This window comes from Papilio polytes, unplaced genomic scaffold (assembly GCF_000836215.1).
Source record: "Papilio polytes unplaced genomic scaffold, Ppol_1.0 DF823912.1, whole genome shotgun sequence".
NCBI lineage: Eukaryota > Metazoa > Arthropoda > Insecta > Lepidoptera > Papilionidae > Papilio > Papilio polytes.
The window spans coordinates 2,019,974-2,026,263 of record NW_013525292.1 but is presented as its reverse complement, the minus strand read 5'-3'; the positions used below and the strand labels follow the sequence as shown (position 1 = coordinate 2,026,263).

The 6,290-nt window shown below is 32.9% G+C and overlaps 1 long non-coding RNA gene across 1 annotated transcript; it reads right to left on the bottom strand.

The window, feature by feature from the left end:
• Positions 1 to 4,336: 4,336 nt before the first annotated feature.
• On the bottom strand, positions 4,337 to 4,816 carry LOC106102705. Its single transcript, XR_001225593.1, has 3 exons — positions 4,742 to 4,816; positions 4,503 to 4,537; positions 4,337 to 4,412 (listed from the first exon to the last, which is right to left on the bottom strand). It is a non-coding gene; the product is annotated as an uncharacterized LOC106102705 (long non-coding RNA).
• Positions 4,817 to 6,290: the final 1,474 nt, after the last annotated feature.

The window sequence follows — 6,290 nt, the reverse complement described above, 5'->3', positions numbered from 1 at the left end:
AAAAAAAAAAAAAAAAAAAAAAAGCATTCTGTGTATTGTAAACAGCGGGAGCATTTTTGGTTCGGTGTTGCTTTTATTTTGTTAACAATAAAAAATTTAAGAAATGTTATGTATCTACATAACATAACATACAAGAAATAACTATATTACTAATATTATGAATGGAATTTTTATATAGATGGCTGTTTGTAAGAGTTTGTAGCTTAAACTGTTGAACGTACGTCGGTGAAATTTAAAAAAAATTAATTCAACGCGTGCGGGAGCCGAGCGAAAGCTACTTTTCAATGTTATGATATGATGCTAAATTCCACTTTTTAAACAAGACCATTCTTTTAAATACAAGCAGTCGTCTAGATACGCATTGAATAAAATTAAATAATTTTATTCAATGCGTATATCCTTCTCTACAATCAAGTCATGTTAACATAATTCCCACTAAAAGCAATTTAGTAGAAAAGCGTGTATTCAAAATTGCTTCTCCCGTATGCGGTGAGTGTCGGAAAATGAGAATAGGGTTGCTACCGGTTACATTATTTGTTCGAGCGAATAATGAAATGTTACATCCCTACTGTTCTTACATTTTGATTAAATGTAGTAATTCGTCAATATGAGTGCGAGGAAATCATTTATATTTCTCGGATTGTCATTGATGTGCAAATGAGGAAATTGCCTTACTCATTCAGTTTAAAATTAGTGTTTCGATACAATGTGTCCCAATCAATCTATACAATCAATTGCCCCAATGTGTCCCATCAATCTAAACAATCAATTGCCCCAATGGGAAAAATCTACAAGAGCAACTCATAAGTAGGCCGATCGGCCCAACGGGAAACACACATGAAAGGTCATTTAAAGTTTACAATAACTACAATGAGGTCGAAACTCTTGATGTCAATTTACTGCATGATATTCTTCTATTCTCTCTGTTATCTTATGACAAACGACCTAGCGGCCTCTGGAATGTGACAATAGCGAAGCGACCGACCATAGACATCCGTATTTCTTTTAATTTTAACTTTCCATCTGTACATTTTTGTATCAAAGAACAATTTCACGCGTGACGTTTCCTCTTCACGGTTGTGTGGTCACAACCTAAACAAATTTAGTTTAACACAAGCTGCAACAGTTTGTTATCATTCCATTACGTCTTAGTCCTGAGTAAATTTGCTCGACTCCAATAGGGCTTTGTGAGTATTTGATGAGCGATCGGAGTACTGGTCTAGTCTGGTGTTTGTTAGTGATACTGTCATAGGAAACATGAAATTTCAATTAAAACACTACTATCTGTTATTAAACGAAATTTGTACAAAGAATTCCAGTAAATAGATTTGACAATTACAAATACATGTATTATTGGTTTCCACTACCTAAATACAACAATATTAGATATCTCATGTTCTTTAAAAAATATTATCGATGGCTCCTATGTACTCGTAGATAATCGTAAGCCATAATTTTATAACATTCACTTTTTAGTGTTTTTAAAATGGTTGGTATAGTAACGTAAGTTGGTAAAGTCACTAGATACTAGTAGTCATCAACTTGCCGTTATCCCAACCACACAGAAGACAGGCGTGAAATGGAACCAATGCCGTGTTTCGTCTGATGAGTGTGGTGCCGTAGGCCTAATTTAAGTCCCTTTCTCTTTACACCCTTTTCTTATGAGAGGATGGGAAGGGGAAGTGGATTTAACAATGGAGGAGATGCATAGGAAGAGGAAATATCCTCTTTATGTGCGTCTCCTCCTCCGTCGGATAAGGGTAGGCGACGCATCTGCAATTGCAGATGTCTATGGGCAGCGGTCGCTTCGCCATTTTGGCGGATTCAGGTGGCCGCTTGCTCGTTTGCCATTTTATGTTATAAAGAAAAAAATCAGCCGTCGTACCTGAAACCACTCCTTTCTTAAGCATATCCTCTTTCACACAATCCATACTTTCTTCGGTCTTCCTGTTCCTTTGCAGCCATCCACATTTATTCTTAACACTTTCTGCTTTATGTCCCCATCGCCTCGTCGCATAACATGTCCATAGATACTCGTAGTAAAGAGAACTAAACTAAATTTCGGTTTTCTGTCGTATGTTGCTTTTGTAATTAAATAATGAAAGCAAATTAATTTCTACGAAAAAAATAGCCAATTTAGTTTCGCCTGTTAACTGTAAGACATAAACAAGGATCGCGTATAAAGTACAAATCGTAAATCCGTCCAATTGTATGTTTAACACAACTAGAAATGTTTTCGGTTTTAGTGCTCAAGTAAACTGCTCCATTGGGGTTGTTTCTACTAAACCCGTTTATGGCTTATTAAGTCTGACAATAAAGGGTGGCCGTCGTATTAAAATAATTTAATCATTTCATTATTCAAGTATTAGATAACAAAGTATTACTATAATTATAATAATTAAATTAACAAATGCCAAGATTTTTCATAATACAAAAGATATCCAACGATAAAATTCTATATAGTTCTAAATTCTCATTAACTACTAGAAATTATAGCTAACTAGCTGTTGCTTGCAACTTCGTTTGCGTGAAATCCAAAAATAACATAAATGTAGCCCAGGTTGATCACCGATAAATTACCTTTCTAACGGTAAAAGAAGTTTTAAAATCGGCCCAGTACTTTTTGAGTTATTTCAGTACATACAAAAATCAAAAAAAAAAATTTATGTATAGGGGGTAGTAAAAAATGTATAATTTATTAAATATTCAAATTCATTAACAATACTTGAATGTAATAACAATTCTAGGAAGTTTTATGTAAATGAAGAATATCTTTTCAATCAAAGACGACAAAAAATGTCTTTAGTTTAAAAAAATCTTATTGATTTATATACGAGGCTTTATCTACTTCATTCAAATCCAAATCTGTCGGATTTTCGAATGTCGATTATAGGACACGGGAATGCTTTTTAGAGAATAAAAAACGTTGCAGCAATCCGTCCTTGTTCCATCGGACGGATTCAACCGATGAACAATTGAATATATTGAAAACTTGAAACTGTAGATCTTTTAATAGATTGAATAGATTTCACATTTTTAGTTTTAACTTTGCAATCTTATTAACTTCTTGCTCAAATAATAAATGCGAATGTTTGGATGAATGTTTGTAACATATATCCAAAACGGTTAAACAATCTCGTTGAAATGTGGCACAGAATGTAAAAGATATACGGGAACACATAGGCTACTTTTTTTTCGCGCGGGCTGTCACGTGCGACAACTATATTAGAATACTATCGTAAACTCACGACTTCGCACGCTTGAAATAAAAGTCATTAAAAACCTGACCTATATTACTCACTGTTAACGTAGCTTTTTAATAGTGAAATAATTTTAAAAGTTGGCTCAGTGGTTTTTGAGTTATTTTGACTCATACAGAAATACAAATTTATTAATTAATAAACTGAACTCGGGTCATTGCGAAAGTTTAAATGAATGGATGGATGGATAGATGTTTGTAGCTTAAGCGGCTAAACGGATTTCAATGAAATTTAGTACAGATGTAGAGTTTAGTCTGGAAGAATACATAGGCTACTTTTTTAATTCCACGCAAACGGAGTCACGAGCGAAAGTTAGTGGCAGAATAAATTAAATAATAAATAAGACTATATAATCAGAAAGGTTATCCTTGTATAATAAATTAAATGTTGATGTACTTTCGAAATTTTGCTTCAAAATGTTATGAGCGAGGTATTACGAGGGTTCGGATTAGCTCTGAATAAATGATAACATGTTTGATGTTCGTGCCTTGTTATGGAAAAAAAGTTTAATCAAGGCTCAATCTTTAAAAATACGAACAATGTAAAGTAAATCTTTATAGAAAAGCAGATGTAATTGTTAATAATAAAAAAAGTTGAAACAATGCTACAAAATTATGATGTATTTTACACATGTAACATAATGTTTCATTCTTCAACTAGCTTTCGCCCGCGACTTCGTCCGCGTGGTATTAAAAAAAAACAAGTGGTCTATGTATTCTTTCAGACTATCATATACATCTATGCCAAATTTCATTGAGATCCGTACAGCAGTTTAGGCTACAAACTATAACAAACATCCATCCATCCATCTAAACTTTCGCATTTATAACATTAGTATAATATAGAAGGCTTTTCTTTAGTTTTAAATTCACTATCTACGAAAAACATCACACTGCACGTAATAATAAACTACAACTCAATTTAATTCATAAAAATTCGTTATTTTTGTGTAAATTTAAATTTATTTATTGCACTTATATATTTGATTAAATAAGAAAATAACTAGCAACGAGTTTCTCTCCGAGATTTTCTAACAAATCTTTTATAGAATTTCGAAGTAAAGTAATTTGATTTGCGTTTGAGTTACTCAAATGGATTCAGTAGATACAATGTTTATGTGCCGCTAAGATTGTTTTTTTTTTCAGGTAATTTCTGCAAAATTTCAGAAATAATAGATAGATAGAGAATAGATTATATAGAAAAAAATCTATTTACAAGGAATTAAAAAAAATCCCTTCTTACCCTTCTGGTGTATAAGTTTGAAAAACTCTTTCTTTCTAGAACAAACAAGAACATTAAAAATATTCGAGAAACTACTTAAAACCGTTAATAGTCTTACTAATGATTACAAATTGCTGATTGAAGAATCTCGAAGAGTTGCTCCGGTTGTATTGGAAAACTTTAGTTTAACGCCAGTGACTCGTAAATATTGAGGCAACTCAGAATTAATGAAAGATAAATTAAGGGTTACTACTTTTTACCTCTGGACCAACTGAGACGTAATCTACAAGCTGTGATATATTTACATTTTTTATTTAATAACTATCTGTTCCCGCACGGCTTCATCCGCAATTATAAAAACTTATTTTTTCTGTTTACATTTGTCAAATTCTCAATTGAAAATGTCAATATTCAAATGCACAAATGGCAACGATGGCAATTTTGCTTCCTTGATGTTGACAGCTTGAAATTTGTGGTTTCTTTAGTATTTTTTCCAATTTACTTATCTCCCATGTTTAATAGCGTGAAAACATATAGCCGAAAGCGTGTCGTAAGTATCTTTTTTATTAGCTTTTACGGTGGTGCGCACTTGATTTTTAGTTGTGCAATTAAACAGTTGAATGGACTGCGAAACAATCGACAATCGCACGACCGTTGTGCGATACTTTAGTCAAAGGTGTGCGCCCTTAGACTTGATTACTAAATACTCAGACCCTTAATGTCCATTTAACGTCTGTCTTTGCCAGCTTGTTACTTGTTGGTCAGTATATAAAATCTGGTACATTGTAACTTCAAAGAAATTACAAATGTAAGTAACATAAAAAAATATATGAAAGCGATATCATTACGAACAATTCCCTCGATGACAACCACGTAAGGGAAAAAATGATTAATATAGTGTCACAAGCAGAATTGGGAGTTTCTTCTCAGAAAATAAAACATAGTTAAGTAGTTAAGAAAGTTCTACAAAGTTGATTGTGAATTGATCTGTTTAACGGTGGCATTAGATGTTTTGGTTGTGGATAGCTGGCATTCGACAACCGTACGGTTTGCGCGGAACTTTCTGCCCCGCACAGCCACGTTGTGGAACGGTCTGTCCTCGGCGGTCCAAACCAATACGACTTAGGGTCCTTCAAGAAGCGAGACTATCATTTCCTCAAAGGCTGACAACGCATCTGCAGTTCCTCTGGTGTTACGGATGTACATGGGCGTCGTTGACCACCTCGGTGATCTCAACGCTTGTTTGCCCCCTTTTATTATAAAAAAAATAAATTCTAATACGAATTGAGTAACAATTATATGTTCCGTTATTAGCATTTTAATATTGTTTGTATATTTTGGTATTCATCTATGTAAAAATAGGACTTCAAAATATTACAAAAATCACTATAAAAACAGATATTGTTTACTGTTGTACAATATTTGAATTATCTATTGTTTTGTACTTTAAAAATAATTCTAGGAATCTCATATTCATGTGTCATTATTATATCTGGAATAGGAATAGATTTTTTTTTACGAGAACTTTTTTACTTTCTTATAATAGGAATATTATTAGAAAGTAAAAAAGGTTTTGAGTGGCGTACACTGGCCACTCAACCCCGACATAACACTTCTGAACATTTACATTTGATATAATTATTAATTTGAGATTAGTATTTCCCATCCTATAAGAATTAAAGTACCTAACTTACAGAAATATGATCTTTATTCTTTTATCAACGATTCTATTCTTTCGTCAAAGAACGTAAAACCAAAATATCTTTCTCCAGTAGCAGTAGAATAGAATTCAATTCACGGTAGGGCGAT